The following is a 6,321-nucleotide window of genomic DNA, read 5'->3' as shown; positions in this document are numbered from 1 at the left end:
AATCAAAGTAGAGCCTTGTGGTTCCCTATATAGTTCTGTGAAAAAACTTCGCAAAGGGACATGAAAATTAATTTCTGATTCTTCGTGAATCGAAATTAACATAAAAATTTAAAGTCCACATTCTGCATAGGTTCCAAATACTGAACGGAGATCCTGTTTTTTTGGTGTTAGTCCACTTTTTATACCCTATACCTTAATGTGGACAACTGGAAATAATTACCAAAGGCCCCATAAAGTATATGTACATTATTGAACAGAATAAAATCCTATGCCGATTTGTGATAGTCCGTCAGTCCGATTGGTATATCCCTGCATATATTCGGTATTATGGGGAATTTTGGCGAATTCGCATTCTCATTGGATAGTTACAAAAAATTATCAATATCGATCCACTTTTGAGGATAGCTGTCCATTTAGTATTTTGAGTAAGATTTTTAGCAGAATTTGATATATTTTAGTATTTTGAATCCTCATTTAGTTGCAAATCGTTCTACAAAGAAATATTAATATTGGTTATTTTTTTTTAAGATATCCCCCATTATTCGGTATTTTGGTGAGTTTGGGCAAATTGGGTTTAATTGGGTGTCTTCCTAGGAAAAATTACAATAACATAACCCGCGATTTATGAAGATCCCTCACGATTAGTGGTATTCTAAATGACAATATCATAATGAAAGGTATATGATGTTCGGCTCGTTGAAACTTAACGACAACAACGTATTTGTTCCAATATTTTCAAGTCCAGTTCAATATTCACCTAGCCATTTTTATACCCTACACAACTATGTTGTCAGGGTATTATAGTTTTGTGCAGCCCCAAAAGTTTGTAACGCCGCGAAATATTGGTCCTAGACCCACCTTTAAGTATACCGATCGTCATATCTCGACTAGCTGAGTCGATCTAGACATGTGTGTCTTCACGAAATTTTGAATGTAGGATGGATTCTGGCCAATGAAGACCCCTATTGTTTTTGGTAAAGATCGGTTAATATTTAGGGGATGAAATGGACCAAATACTAATTTTTTCTGGTCGGTCTGGTCCGATTATTGTCAAGGACGACGCCTATACTTTTCGGTGAAGTTGAGATTTCATTCAGGGTGTGAAATGAACCGAAAAAATTAATTTTGTCAGATTTCCTAGTCGTTCTAGGGGCAATTATTATATGCAAAACATCGCATACTTTACAAGGTGAAGGGGATCTGACCAAATACGGAGGGGCTGATCGGTCAATATTCCGAGGGTCAAATCAACCAAAACCTAAAGTTACCAATTTTTTATTTTATGGCGTAAAAATTCACTTCAAGAAAAAACAATTGGAAAATATGCCAGGCTTAGAAAGTGGAGTTGTTGATCTATAATCGGTAAAATGGTGCAAATATCACGAAATATTGCCCAGGCTCAGAATATAGAACCGCAGAAAGTTTGTTTTTCGTGGTGATTGTGTAGGGTATCATATGGTCGGCCCCGTCCGACTATACTGCTCCGCTCACTGGTTTAGTGAATAATTTGCCCATAATGAAGGGTTCCCAAGTTTTTTGTATTTTGAAGGAGCTTATAGTTCGGCATAAGAATTTAACATATTTTATATTGAATCAAATGTTTAAAATTTCTCTTTTAAATAATTTCATATATAGTTTTTCCTAGTAGCACACATTTATGTATTAAAACATTTCTTACCCTGACGAAAATAAAACCCCTCACACATCGTCAAATAATTTTTACTACCGCTCTTGAAAATATTCCCCTCTTGCACAAAACTTTGTAAACTTATGTTATTCTCTGTGAAATGACCCCACATTATGTTCCGACATTATTGCTTACAACAATTGTTGTACAATAACACACACACAGAAGAACATTCATGCGTATTTGTGTATTGTAGCATCCCAGTAAAAAATAGTTGGAGTAATCCTCAACCGAGCAATAGAGGAGTAATGATTTCTTCATCCATTTGGAGTAATAAGCGAGCAATGTATGAATTTTGTTTTGCCAAAAAATTCCACGAAGTTGGAAAAAAATTGATGTCTCGCCTTATGCTCCAAATGGATCAATAAGGGATGCATCAAAGCATTTTTGGCATGTTTTTTTTTGTTTGATGTAACTGTTGTTTAACTGTTGCTTTCGTCATGTTCGATTATTTCTTTATGGTTGTCCGTCCATTTGCTCAGTTTTCTTGTGTCCGTCTGAAGTGAAACACGTGTTGTAAGTGTAAATAAAGTGTAATTAAAAAAATTAAAAAAGTGTAATTAAAAAAATCAATTGGTAAAATAATGTGTGATAATTTTATAAATTATTAATTATAAATTATGTGTAAACAGACAATTTTGTTAGAACAGATAAACACATACGCCCAACTAGCAAGGATCTCAAAATTTTTCCAATAAATTCACTAGAGGAATTAAATTCGGCAGAACAATTAGTTAATAACGAGCCTGAATCAGAAGTGGTAAGCCAGAGTTTTTAATGCATAATTTAAGTGAATTTGGTACTAAAAGCTAATTATATTTATCTTTAATTATTTTCAGATATCATATATGAAACTAAAATTTGGCAAAGACAAAATAGAAAAGGCGTTACATGCAATGATTGGTGACAATATTTTGCTTCGGGTAAATTGGGATGGAGCTAAAAATAAGACAGCCATAAACAAATATCGGTTGTTTAACTTTTTTTATTTCGGTAATAGCTTGATTTTATAACGTGTTTTAAATAATATGTACATGATGTTTATTTTTCCTTTATTTTTGCAGAATCACTCAGAGACACCTACGAAACTTATCCTGAATTTGAAAAATCTTTTAAGTTGGCCTTTCGCAAATGTAAGGCAACATTTTACCGGCAAACCTACAGCCTAAAATCTAAATAAATAAAGTATTTAATATGTTTTTTTAATTATAAGAAATTATAGTACAAAAATGAATTATTTGTTTTTTTTTCGTTAAAAATAAATGATAAAATATATATTCTTTATTTTACTCTTTTCTTTTACTTCTTTACTTTCTTTTACTCTTTCAGGAGATAACAAAGATTACTCCCTTGATTCTCCTTTCCGAGATCAAAAGGAGTACTCCCTATATGCTTTTTCAGGAGATAACAAAGATTACTCCCTTTGTCCTCCTTTCCGAGATGAAAACGAGTACTCCGTCTGTCATCCAATGGGAGCTCAAAAGGAGTGCTCGCCTCCTAGGACATGCAATGTTAAAAAAGAGTATAAAATGCAAGAGAGTCGGAGATTTAAGGAGTACTCCATTGCTCGAAAAGGAGCGTCCTACGATTAATCGTTGGATGATCCAATTTTTTACTGGGATGCAACACAAAATGCAGACAGATCCACACACCAGAGTGTGGCACTAAAATAGTTGCAAAATACTCATTAATGCATTGAGTAATAGAGACATAAACGTTCATTCGCGGCTTCCCTATATTGTTTGGTTGTTGGCTGGATGGTTGGTTGGCAGGATGGCTGGCTGAATGGCTAGCATCAACATATGCTTGTCCTGAGGCTAGACAAAATGTGTTGGGGAAGGGGGGATGGGTCGATGTGTGTGTGTGTGAGCAAGTAACGCCTGAAGGTCTTCCGGTGTTTACAGGATGTTTAACTCGTAAAAATAACACATTGTCAGGCACTTCTATCGGCTATATACGCACAATAAACTATTGGGCGAAAAACAGCAACGACAACAATAAGAACAACAACAGGAAAATTGTGACAATTTGAAGACACACAGTTTAAATGAGGAAATAGGGTTGTCGTTTGTTAGTGAATTAATACCAAAAATTAGCTGATATATTTATAGAATATATATACATGTAACTGCGATACCAAACATCATATGAAGACAAAATGGATCGGAAAAAATAAACATAGTTTTTTATCTGTAATTGTCCTGAAAATTTAATCAATGGGCATCAAAGTCCACACAAGGATTTGTATTTATATAGTGGTGTTAATAATATCAATAGGTCTGATTATATTGCCTATACTGTTGTTGTTAAGTTTGAGAAATCGAGGATAGATACAAAATTTCATGTCGGCAAATCGATCGGTCAAGACAACGTTATTGAATTCGAATGACCATAGACCTTTTAGTGTCTTTCGTAAATTTACAAGTATAATCGATGGTTCATAGCATTGATTGCGAGGTTCAGGCATTGATAATTTGCTGTCAGGATATTTTTATCCACCAAGCAAGCAAAATATTTAATGGATTAGAAACCTTTGAAGACGCCGTAAATGACAAGCGAAATAGGTCCTGTTTAGAAACATAACCCATTTTAAAAATATTCTGTGAAGAAGTTGACGATCAAAACAGTACCCATCAAAATACTACATTTACATGAGAACTATACCAAAACATGGACCTATGTTGAATATTTTCTGTGTTGGTCTATGTTACTGTCCAAGAATCTGGAATGCCAAAGTGCATCCCTTCGTAAAATGTGTCCCTTAAAAATGTGTCAGTATCGTTTAATTGTAGACCTATAGAAGTTTAATTTTATTCACAAAGAACACACAATGCCAAAATACATCCCTTCTACGGTTGGAAAATGCGAAACTATTTGGCTGGAATAAGTGTACTGCTATTAGACATAAGTCCAATGGTACATTTACAAATTTCATTGCATCTACGGAAGGAACTTGAATGACATGCTTCCATTTCAAATGATAATTTTTTGTAATTCTGTGATTTGTAACATAGTTACTACGGAGTTCCGAACACACAATCCGGGATTACTGATAAATTGCTAACATGTAATGATATTCTTATCCGTGCTTGAATTCACTTCTCTCTAAGCGCAAGGAAGTCATGCTAGCAATTTAACTTCGATTTATTTAAAAACAATTAAATTTGGTATTCCGGATTTTCTAAGTGTGACATAAATATATCACACTTCGGTTCCCTTTAAAGAGGACCTGTACTATTTTCGGTATTTGAAAGAGTTTAGTAGCATTTTCCCACAAAAGTGGCTGTAAATTGGTCTGCAAAACATTACAAATATTCCGCCTTATTTTCTATATTTTGAAGGTTTTGTTCGCATTTTTCTACCGATGTGATTCGGAATTCATGGGGAATAAGAAACTTCATTCCAGATTATAGGTTCAATAGAAGTCCATATGTTAAATAGATCCCATATAGAGAAACAACATAATGTTTCGATATGTTGAATTTCGTATTATAGATTTTCCACCTGCATATCTGTAATTTTCACCGAGACCTCTTAATCTTAAAAAATTCCATGTTGATTTAGTCATATTCGTCTGTATGTTGAAGTTTAGAAATTCGGCACATAACTTAGTAATGCTCCACGGATTTACGCCTGCTAATATACCGGTCAACTTCGACCATTTCTGCGATTTAATCGACATTTTCATAATGGAGATAAACTGGTCAACCATTTGGTATAGTCTCCAAGATTCGGATAACATACGTCATGTCGGAAATTTAGGAGATACATCACAACCCAATCGATTGGAAGTAGGTGAAATGTCATGGTGGAGAGTGTAAAAACTTCGATTCGGATGAAGTTAACGATATTTTGCATTATTAAATATATTTTTCAAGCCACAATAAGGGAGTATTTTTGAAATGTATTTTTTCGAGGCACGTGGATTTTTATACCCTCAGCCATATGACTAATGACAATATATAAGATTTGCTACGTCAAAAAATGTGTCGCATCGAAATATTAGTTTCATTGAGCCAAATCTGTTTCAGTCAATAGATTTAGACATGTCCTGTCTGTCGATCTAACTGTTCGCACAACAACTCTCGAAGAAGTAATCGATTTCATCTAAACTGTACTCATCATAATATTTTCCAAACTTAAATTATGTTCGAAGATTGATAATATAGGCCAACTCCTTCTGGTACCTTCCTAACAAAATGGCTACAATCATACGAACATATATTAGGTTTGAAGGCGACAGTTATCGGTTCACTCCTTCCAAACCTCCACCACAAGTGAATAATATTTGGAAAAATTCCATATGAAGTGAATGGAATACTCGATTTAATATTAGCTTCCCATAATTCAAACTAAGTTTTTAATGAAATTTTTACTTTTTAAAAATCTAGATCATGTTCGAAGATGGATAAAATCGGTGTACTCCTTCTGGTAACTCACCAAAAATGGTCAAAATTGTATTGATAATTACTTTTATAATATCACTAGCGGGCCCGGCAAACGTTGTATTGCCTAGCAATATAGTTGATGTATAATTTTCGTCATTTTAGGTTGGTTTTTATAACCTCTACAGATTTTTGTAATACCTTGGTATTTGTCCGAACACACAGAATATAACATTACAATACTGAATA

General features: G+C 33.9%; 1 long non-coding RNA gene across 1 annotated transcript; it reads left to right on the top strand.

Annotated features, from left to right (window-relative positions):
* Nucleotides 1-2,338: 2,338 nt before the first annotated feature.
* LOC133322031 (uncharacterized) lies at nt 2,339-2,922 on the top strand. The gene is made up of 3 exons (XR_009754025.1): nt 2,339-2,447; nt 2,527-2,680; nt 2,752-2,922. It is a non-coding gene; the product is annotated as an uncharacterized LOC133322031 (long non-coding RNA).
* Nucleotides 2,923-6,321: the final 3,399 nt, after the last annotated feature.

The sequence above is a fragment of the Musca vetustissima genome, unplaced genomic scaffold (assembly GCF_032173495.1).
Source record: "Musca vetustissima isolate MV318-11 ecotype Yass unplaced genomic scaffold, APGP_CSIRO_Mvet_v1 utg30856, whole genome shotgun sequence".
Taxonomy (NCBI): Eukaryota; Metazoa; Arthropoda; class Insecta; order Diptera; family Muscidae; genus Musca; species Musca vetustissima.
This window is presented reverse-complemented; position numbering and strand designations above follow the sequence as displayed.